Genomic DNA, 11410 nt, shown 5'->3' with positions numbered 1-11410 from the left:
CTGTCAAGATTTTTGCTCTTATTTGTTGTTTCAAAATAAAAGTCTTTTGTTTTCGTAGAACCTCCTGTGTGCTTCCTGTTTTTGTTGTCGCTGCCTGTCTCAGAGGTACTGCAGCTGCTGCAGCTTTCAACCCACAACTAACTTCCCACATCTACCTGTCAGCAACACAACTACCCACTGATAACTAACAGTGTTGGGTTTATTGGATTTTTTTTCATTAAAAGCTGGATCACAAAACAATCGCTTATATCAAATTATAATCACGATTTTAATGCATTATTTTCAGCTAAAATGCGGCTTATTTGAGTAATTGTTCTCTGTATTGTTGGTCAGACGGCTCTTTAGTCTCGCTGCATCATTCAGCAGATATTAAGTTTGTTTTATTGGGTTCTGTAAGGTTTTGTAAAGACAACAAGAACAACTATGAAAACTATCAGTAAATAATAAAAATATAAACACTTATTTTTGTATTTGGACAGAAGAAGCTGCTCTTTGCTCTGATATTTAGTTTATTTACTGTAATCATTCATCCAACATATTGTGAAGTCTGTAGCAGAACAGGCCCTCAGTCGACTCTGAGACTCAGGATCCAGATCTGTGGAGGACCACGACTGGCTTCAAGTGAAGAACCAGCTTTTATTCTGAAGGAATCTGGTCTACAGAAGATATTCTGTGTTTTCGCCCTCAATTAACCTCGACTGGTGAGAGGTCAAAGGTCAGATGAGACTCCATGTTATCAAAAGCCTTTTCCAGAATAATATTTCAGTGAAATTTTCTATTGTAAGATTAATAAATCACATTCTTCTGAACAAAACTCCCTTTCAGCGTTTAAGCTCTGACCGCAGCAGAGGACTCATTTAGAGAATATTAACTGGAGGATTATTAACTTGTGTTATTAATATGAGCTTCATACCAGCATGTAGTTTTATAAAGTATCTGTAATTACTCTGTATTTATTTATAATTCTCTAAATCTCTGATTCATTCAAGTTTGTATTTCATTTGAATTAAATTAAAAGATAATTTATGTGGAAAGCTTTTAAAGTTTGAATGATTCTTCAGATCTCAGCTGGTGAGTACAGTTTTATTCTGATTTATTGAAATTATGCTTTAATATATTTATGATACATCTATGTATTTTTAATGTGCCCACCTGTCTGTGAAGCCTCCTTCAAATTAAAAGACTTCAGTGAAAGTCGACTTTATTCAAACATGTTGTAGATTAAAACGGTAAAATCAAGTTTTATTTACTTTGACTGATTAATGTCTTTCAGTGGTTATTTTTAACCTTTAATCAAATAAAACATCTCATTCAGCCTTTATTTGTTTATTTATTTACTTATTTATCGGAGCAGGTCAGTGACAGGTGTGCACACAAAAGGAGCACAGATGTGAAACTATAAATAATAAAAAATAATCCAAATCGAAAAAGGACAAAAACACATTAGAAATATTAAAAACTGGATTAAAGTCAGAGATTAAAACGGTTACAGTTCAACAGTTCAAACATGTTTCACCTGCTTCAGACACACAGAACATTATTTAAGTAAAGATTATTAAAGAATAAAAAAACAACCACTGAAATATGCAAGACAAGAAGCAGCTCTGCTTTTACTTTGAAAAACACACATTTTAGCTTAATATACTTCTGAGGATGCTCCTTCACTTAATGTATTCACAAGCCCATCACAGTGCAGACATGTCCTCACAGTGCAGAAATGTCCTCACAGTGCAGACACTCTGATTTGACCTTGACGTGTAAAATCAGTCAGAATCTTCATGGAGTCTGTTTGACAGTTTTTCAGTTTCTGACTCTGGAGCTAAAAACAATAATTTAATAATAACTGAACATTATGATGACATTTAATCTGTGTGTGAACCCAGAAAAATATATTAATAATATAAATAATTAATTCTGCTGTAAAATCATGTAAATGTGACATTTTAAATATAAAAATTATAAATGTCACATTGGTATAAATATTCATCAGTCTTTAAGTTACACTGAAGAATTTAAATATTAATATTTTGTCATAATGAGTTCAGTTTGACCTTCAGATCGTCAGTTACACAGCGAGAATCTCCCTTTAATAATAATAATGATATTATACCTTATTTATATAGCACCTTAAATTCAGAACAAAAATACTGATGATATTAAATATAAACAAATTAAGTAAAAAAAAAAATGCTAATAAAGTAATTAAATTAATTGAAACAACAGAATCTGCAAACGGCAACAACACAAACAAAGACAACAAAGAAAGCAGAAAAACAAAACATTTCAAAGCTAATGAAACAAAATGGCAAATTCAATATCAGTGCAGAATAAATAATCTGTAAAATAAGCTCCTTATTTATGCCATTTTTTACTGGTTATATTTTAGATAAAAGTAGCATTTTGAGCTTGTAGTAGTTTAAAGTCTGGCAGCAGAGTTCTGATTCCATTTAAGTTTATTGATTTATTGTTTAAGTAATTACTTAAAATCAACGTGTGAACAAGCTGAATATACCCTAAATAACAACATTAAACTGACCAATATATATAATATATAGCATACATATTTCAAGTGGACAATAAGGAGAAATGGACTTTTCAAATTAAAGGACAAATGAAGGTGTTACTGTGTTTTCAGATGGATTTATCAGCCGAGTGTGAAACTCTTCTGGCTGCTTCACCTGAAATCCTCCACAAACAGAAAAACCGCCTGAAGGACAAAGATAACCTCCTTTCTGCTGCTAAACACACTAAACACACTGGAGTACAGTGAAACACAAACACACTGGAGTACAGTAAAACACAAACGCACAGGTGTACAGTAAAACACAAACATACTAAACACACTGGAGTACAGTAAAACACAAACACACTGAAGTACAGTAAAACACAAACACACTGGAGTACGGTGAAACACAAACACACTGGAGTACAGTGAAACACAAACGCATTAAAGTACAGTGAAACACAAATACTAAGGTACACTGGAGTACAGTGAAGTACAGTGAAGTACACTGGAGCACAGTGAAGTACAGTGAAACACAAACACATTGAAGTACAGTAAAGTACAGTGAAGTGCACTGGAGTAGACTGAAGTACAGTGGAGCACAGTGAAGTACAGTAAAGTACAGTGAAGTGCACTGAAGTAGACTGAAGTACAGTGAAGTACAGTGAAGTGCACTGAAGTAGACTGAAGTACAGTGAAGTACAGTGGAGCACAGTGAGGTACAGTGAAGTACAGTGGAGCACATTGAAGTACAGTGAAGTACACTGGAGCACAGTGAGGTACAATGAAACACAAACACATTGAAGTACAGTAAAGTACAGTGAAGTGCACTGGAGTAGACTGAAGTACAGTGGAGCACAGTGAAGTACAGTAAAGTATAGTGAAGTGCGCTGAAGTAGACTGAAGTACAGTGAAGTACAGTGGAGCACAGTGAGGTACAGTGAAGTACAGTGGAGCACAGTGAAGTACAGTGAGGTACACTGGAGCACAGTGAAGTACAGTGGAGTACAGTGAAGTACACTGGAGTACACTGGAGCACAGTGAAGCACAGTGAAGTACACTCGAGTTCAGTGAAGTACAGTGAAGTACAGTGAATTAAAGTGAAGTACAGTGGAGTACAGCGGAGTACAGTTTAGTACAGTGAAGTACAGTGGAGTACAGTGAAATACAGTGGAGTACAGTGAAACAGACTCTATGTGGATGGAGTTAAAGCTCTAAAATGTTTTAATCAAATGTAATTATTGTAATAAAGTGTATTAATGAATGTCAGCGTTGATTAAGTATAATTAATTCTGAGCATTAAATGGACATTATTGTTTATTTATTGTTAAAGGACACATTCATGGAGGTAATTACTGGGGACATAAAAGGATTTTACTTTATGAAGCTGATGTGTGTGTGTGTTGCTATTAAGGTGGGACGGACGGATCAAAGTCATGTAACACACACACACACACACACACACACACACACACACAGACACACAGACACACACACACACACACACACACACACACACACAGCGTCATCAATCAAGCCTTTGATCAGTGTGATTGACAGGTGGTGGTGGTGGTGGGGGGGGGGTCCTCTAAACTTACAGCATCAGACCTGAACAACAAACAGGTCGTCTCCATGGTTACTGTTCAGTCAGTCTCCATGGTAACCGTTCAGTCGGCCTGAAACTGAATCTGGGAATCTTCGGAGTTTGACACCATGAATGTGGCAACGGAGATAAAAATACTGATTCAGAGAAAGTTTATAATGAGACTAAACGATAAAATACGACGTCTGAAAATATTTAAGTCGAGACACTACGAGATGAAACATTGTTTTTTTTTTCAAGCACGGGTCTTTTTGAGGTATTTTTCTCCCATAGATAGTGGAAAGAAAACATCCAAAACAAATATTTAGGTGTTTTTTTAAATATATTTTGTAGATTTTGTTAGCATTCTGTTAGTACCTCGAGCATCTAAACCTCTGTTAGAAAGCTCCTCTCTCCTGCACAATATTATGTGTTTAACATAACATGTGTTTAACATGTTCTATCAATATAGAAAATGTTAAACATGTTGCAATTAATTTGATTCAATATTTTCCTTCAAATAGTCATTTCCATTAAGAATGTATGAAACCTGTCAGCTCCGTTTACCAACACCAAACTGACCAGTTTTATTCCTAACTATATTCAATCATTCATACCCTGATTTATAAGCATTTTGTTCCTTTCTGAAAATTTATTTTTGAATGGCCTCTGAGAGTATTAGAGAGTTATCAAAGGATAAAAGCAGATATCCCAATTTCCTTTTATAAAAAACTTGAATCTAATATATCAACAAAATAAAATAATAACTTTAAAATTTGCGTTATCTTAATGTTCAGATTTATGTCCTGGAAATATATGCAAATCAGCGCATAGTTCACAAATAATTTGCATATCTAAAAACTTTCAACGCAATTATAATATTTAAGTTTAAAAAAACTCTTTTCACCTGTAGTGTCTCCAGTCAATCATAGAAAGAATAAAAAAAGGTTTGTTCACCATTAATTTTAGAAACAGGTTCTAATGAAGGAGAATAATAAATATTATTTATCGTCCTAGACCTCGGTGAGTAATCTCATTATAAACCGATATTAAACTCATCAGTTCCTCATACACACATGAACCTGTTAGAGTCTCCTCCTGCAGCTGTTTGCTTCAGGCTCAAAGTGTCTTCATGTCAGAGACAGATCAGGACGTCCTCGGTGAGGGGGCTGCTGGGTAACGAGGAGGAGGAAGGCTCGGCTGGCAGCTGCTGTCATGAAGAGTGGAAATAATATCAGGTATGAATATAATCATCCAAACAAGCCCAGGGAACCTGAGCTGCTGAGAGACACTCAGAGTCCTGAAACAACCCTCAGGTTATCTTGAAATAATGTTATAAGGATGTTATTTTTATATTCTTATGTGGTATTTGTTAACTTAAAGTCCGGGTATGGCAAAAATATACATGCAATCCATATTTTCCACACCAAAGAAAAATGTCTTATTAAGCATTGGCTGATTGGTTTTTAAAATAGCTTAGCATCATCGAGCTAAGAATTTAGACACATAGAAATAAATATAACCCAGAAAGATAGTTTAATGATCTAACTCCAAAATAGTGTCTTATATCTTGTAGTTTACAGTCTTTTTAGATGTTTGCAGCTATTGTTTTACACACTTGTAAAATATGTATTTATAGAAATCTCTGATTTTACTTAACCGGACTTTAAACTTATAATAAATTACTTATACAACATACAAACACTGGAGGAGCAGTCACACTTTGATTAAACATAAACTAATCCAGCTCCTCCTGGCTCCCCTCTAACAGGATGATGATCCTGATCAGCAGGATATCTGAGCTCCTTACTTTAAAAAATCCTCATTTCATCTCATTTTTTCAGTCACTACCCAGAGCTCAGGACCAGAGGTGAGGGTCTGACTGGAGATGGACTGGTACATCCACAGCTCAGCTCCTTCTGAACCATAACATCCAGTACAGCACCTGCATCACTGCTGACGCCCCATCAAACCGCCTGTCCATCTCACGCTCCATTTAACCCTCGCTGCTGAACAAGACCTGAGATACTTAAACTCCTTCACTTGGTGCAGTAACTCACTCCGACCCAGAGGGGGCAGTCCACTATTTTCCAGCAGAGAACCATGAAGTCAGACTCTCATCCTGGTTGCTTCACTCTCGGCTGCAAACCACTGATGAAGCCAACAGAACCACATCATCTGCAAAGAGACGTAACTCTGAGGTCAGCAAACTGAACCTGCTCCTTTCCCGGGTTGCTCCTTCAGATCCTGTCCATGAAAATCACTAACCGGATCAGAGACCAAGGAAAGCCCTGATGGAGACCAATACCCACTGAGAACATGTTTGACTTTGTGCCGAATATACGGACACAGCTCCCACTTTAGTTTTACAAGGAACGGATGACTTGTAGCAACGAGTCCTGTACTCCCTCCAGGGAAGTAAGTACAGTTAAGTAGGTTTTCTCCAAGTCCAGAAAAACACATGGGTGGACTCCCATGACCCTTTCAGCAGCCCAGCAGAGTAAAGAGCTGGTCCACATCTCTCCTCCTGAAACTGAAGTTTGGCAGAGCAGTGTGATAACTGATAATGGGAACAGACCCTCTGGTCTCTTTTGTAAAATAGAATAGTAACCACCTCCCCAGTCTGCCAGTCCAAAGGTACTGTCCCAGACCTCTGACACTGAAGAGGCGTGTCAACCAAGACAACCCAACAATGTCCAGAACCTTCAGCACCTCAGGGAGACTCTAATCCCAACCTGCCGCCCTGCTGCTGAGGTGTTTACCTCAGTGAACTTCTTCAGGGATTAAGGTGAGTCTTCAAACTCAAAGCGCTCCTTTTACTACTCGACAATTTCCCCAGTTCGGGTCAGCCTGAGCCAAGTTTTCCCTTCAGAGTCATTTTGCCAGACTTTCCTTGAGGCCAACCGGAAGTCTTCTGCAAGGCCTCCCAGAAATCCCCCCATACTGCCAAAGACCCCTGGATCAACCAAGCCTCAGAGGCCTACTTCTTCGTCTTGACGGCCTCCTTCACAGCTGGCGTCCACCAGCAGGTTCTTAGGTTGCCACCAATGACATGCTGGTAACCTCCTGACCACAGGTTCTGGCAGCCACTTTCGCAAATAAGGTTTTGAACACGGTCTCTCTAGGACTTTGGTTCCAGGAATCTATATGCATTTGGCATCGCTCCACCTCACGAACCAGCTCCAGTTCCTTCCTTAGCAGGAAGGTGATCCCACATCCCTGGAGTCAGTCTGCATTATAAGGGGTCAACTATAGCTCACCGTGGACCTGATCTGATCTGATCTGATCTGATCTGATTGTTTGTGTGACGTCTACTCTGTACACAAACACAAACAAGACGACTCACTGAAGTGTCCAAACATTTTATTTGCATCATATGTAAGACTTTTACAGTTACATCTGTCACCTGTTCTACTATATAATATAAATGTTATATATATTAACTCTTGTCTCAACAAACCGCTCAGCGCCTTTCCTTAAATGTCACTAGACTGTTTCATAATTCTGCCCTCAGCCTCGACTGCAGAGGAGGAGGAGGAGGAGGAGGAGGAGGAGGAGGAGGAGGAGGAGGAGGAGATGGGTATGTAATACATTATTGGCAGTTTTTAATGTTTACATAATTTTACTGTATATCAATATTAATTCAGTATATTATTATTATTACTGTACATTAAAAAGACTCTTCAGGACAAAGTATTTGTTTAAATTCACTCTGACATTTAAAATGTCAAAGACATGAATGGAATATATGATGGATGGAATGGAATTATGAAATATAAATGGAATCTGTTAAAGAGCAGCAGCTGTTCCATTCTCTGTCCTGCAGGGGGCAACACCAGCAGCTCTGAGCGGTTCTGAACGATTTCAGATGGAACCTGGTCCTGACTGCATCTAAAGTTCTCTGATTCAGGTGGATCCTGTTCCTGACTCGTGTCTGGTTTAGGTGGATTCTGGTCCTGACTGGATCCTGGTCCTGACTCCTGTCTAAAGTACTCTGGTCCAGGTGGATCCTGGTCCTGACTTGTGTCTGGTTCAGGTGGATCCAGGTCTTGACTGGATCCTGTTCCTGACTCTCTAAACTACTCTGGTTCAGGTGGATCCAGTCCTGACTCTCTAAAGTTCTCTGGTTCAAGTGAATCCTGGTCCTGACTCTCTAAAGTACTCTAGTCCAGGTGGATCCTGGTCCTGACTCATGTCTGGTTCAGGTGGATCCTGGTCCTGACTGGTTCTGGTCCTGGCTTGTGTCTAAAGTACTCTGGTTAAGATGGATCCTGGTCCAGACTAGATTGTAGTCGTGACTCTCAAAAGTACTCTGGTTTAGGTGGATCCTGGTCCTGACTGGATCCTAGTCCTGACTCCTGTCTAAAGTAATCTGGTTCAGGTGGATCCTGGTCCTGACTCTTTAAAGTACTCTGGTTCAGGTGGATCCTGGTCCTGACTCTCATCTGGTTCAGGTGGATCCTGGTCCTGACTGGATCCTGGTCCTGACTCCTGTATAAAGTACTCTGGTTCAGGTGGATCCTGGTCCTGACTCTGGACTGGTTTAGGTGGATCCTGGTCCTGACTGGATCCTGGTCCTGACTACTGTATAAAGTACTCTGGTTCAGGTGGATCCTGGTCCTGTCTCTGGTCTGGTTTAGGTGGATCCTGGTCCTGACTCTGGTCTGGTTTAGATGGATCCTGGTCCTGACTGGGTCCTGGTCCTGGTCCTGGCTCGTGTCTTTAGTACGTTAAGTGGAAACCGTTTTCTTGTTTTCAGCATTTAAGCTTCGACTCTTAATGAAGTCTTCTTCTTCTGTGGTGGTTAATGTTCCTCCTGATCTCAGAGCAGCAGTCTGTCTGATGTCACAGCTCATCATCTCAATTTTAATAATGTCAGAATATTTTTACAGACTTGAACCGTGTCTGAAGGAGGACGCCATGAGGCGACTTCCTGCGTTTAAATAAGCTGTAGCGACGTAAATACTACTTACTATACAAATAAAACATAGCGACTCATTACAGAAATTTAAATAAATAAATAAACATTCACTCAAAACCTGTCACCTGTTACAGCCTGTCGATCAGAGTGTGTGTGTGTGTGTGTGTGTGTGTGTGTGTGTGTGTGTGTGTGAGAGAGAGAGAGAGAGTGAGAGAGAGAGCTGATCAAACACTTCAGATGATTTCATTTTCTAATTAATGTTGATTTCAGTTGTTCCACTTTTCCTCTCAAGGAGGTTTATACGGGAATATTTACTGAATGTGTGTGTCTGTGTGTCTGTGTGTGTGTATGTGAGTGTGTGTGTGTGTTATGTAACAGCTCTCAGCTGTGATGTTCTGACGATGACGAATCAAAACCTCACGGAGTTAAAATGAGCTGGATTCTCCCCAAAAATCCTCTGCAGGAAAAATCACACCGACAAAACTCTGATGGTACTGCAGTAGTACTAATGGTGTACTACTACAGTACTACTGTAGTACTACTGCAGTACTCTAATCACACTGCTGTCAAATACTAATGACACTCTGATGGTACTACAGCAGTACCTCAATAGTACTACAGTAGTACTGGTACTGCTGAATGATGTGAGTATTTGACAGAAACGTCCACATAGTGACGCTGCTCCAGTAATCATCCAGTCAGACGCTTCAGGACAAACAAGGAAATATTGATCATATTATTATTGATCATATCAGATAGAAAACACATTTAGGACATTTCTGCATGTTTATCATGTTTCTGTCATTTATTTATAAAGGTCTTTCTCCAAACTGTCAACAATAAGAGGTGTCTAAGCGCAGGACTTCCTGTCAGGACGTCACAGTTTATGAGCCGTCTGTTGGACATATTGTCGTCAATGTGAATCGTATAATTTCCAGTTTTATAGGGTATAAATGTGAGGACATGTTTTTAACTAGGAGAGGCTGTTTGAGTTCTTTAAGACTGCGTGGAGACGTAACGAAGGTCCAAAGACATACACTGTAATGAGGACTCTAAAGGACTTGGAGGTGTGTCAGAGTTTACAAACATACAAAACAGAAAAAAAGAATAAAAATAAGACATATACACACAAAATAAACTTACATTATGTACACCTTTCACCTGTGGTGGTCTGACCGGTATGTGGCGGACCCCACCTCTCGCCCCGCTGCTTTAGCGCACAGGTTGGGGGTCGTACTGGACCATCAGTCCTTTAGGAGAGTCCTCAGGTGAACCTGGTCAGGTGACATCATCACTGCACGCTGAACACTGAACGTTTGTTTAGATCATGAGTCGGCAACTTTACTAACAAAAGAACCATTGTTGGCCAATAAAAGAGAAATAATGTCGGAACGGAGCCGCAAACCTTCTTTTAAGCCTCACAATGTAGATAAAACAGCGTACTAAGTCTATATATGCCTGCCAGCATTACTGATTGGTCAAAATGAGCATTTATTAATGTGATGTATCAGAAAGCAGCAAAACCAAAGTGCAAATGAGAGGCTAGACCAGGGGTAGGCAACCTGGGGCTCCGGACCACATGAGGCTCTTTAGGCTTGCAGTGGCTCCTTGTGGCTGAGACAAAAATATCATACGACATGAACAGTTATTTCTGTTTTCCCTATAAAAAGTTGTAAAACATCTACAGCCCGACACCTTAACAGCTACATTTTGACAACTTCATGTCTAGTTTTGAGTTTCTCTAGATTGACTAGCTTTTGATTCCAAATCTCCTGAGATATTTCTTTGGTGTCAAGCCTCACTGGCTCTTGGCTCTTTGCTGCATTCTGGCCATAGACTGTATATAAATAATGGACGTAGTCCCCATGACGTCACCCATTGGTTTGTGGACTGCCCGTTGAAAGCCTCGAGTTCAGCGTTATACTCGTCGCCATCTTGCGTCGCCATCTTGTTTCCGATACGCGGAGCAGACCATAATTGGACTGTGGTGGATTGCCAGGGATCTGACGACACTGACTACAGCCTCTCTACACCTCAACCCGACTGAGAGAAGCTGCTGCTAATTCATGTTAGCATTAATTGGAGCATTAACTGGGATGTTAGTTTGGCTAGCAAAAAAACAAAAACAAAAAGTATCTTTCTTACCTCAGAAAACTGAGCAGCAACTCCTTGGAGCGTCTGTTAGTCCAACCAAACACTGAATAAGACATTTTTACTGAACAAAACGTTGAAATAAACTGTCATTAAGTGAAAATACAGTGAAAGGGTCAAAGTTATGAGACCAAATTGGTAAACGTCCTCTTTTCTATCTATATAACGTTATATATAACTTTATTGACACGTTGCCGTGGATACGCATTGTTCTGCTTCTCTCCTGATGACGGCTCGCCTTGTTAGTGACCTG

Source organism: Centropristis striata, chromosome 9, assembly GCF_030273125.1.
Source record: "Centropristis striata isolate RG_2023a ecotype Rhode Island chromosome 9, C.striata_1.0, whole genome shotgun sequence".
NCBI lineage: Eukaryota > Metazoa > Chordata > Actinopteri > Perciformes > Serranidae > Centropristis > Centropristis striata.
This window is presented reverse-complemented; position numbering follows the sequence as displayed.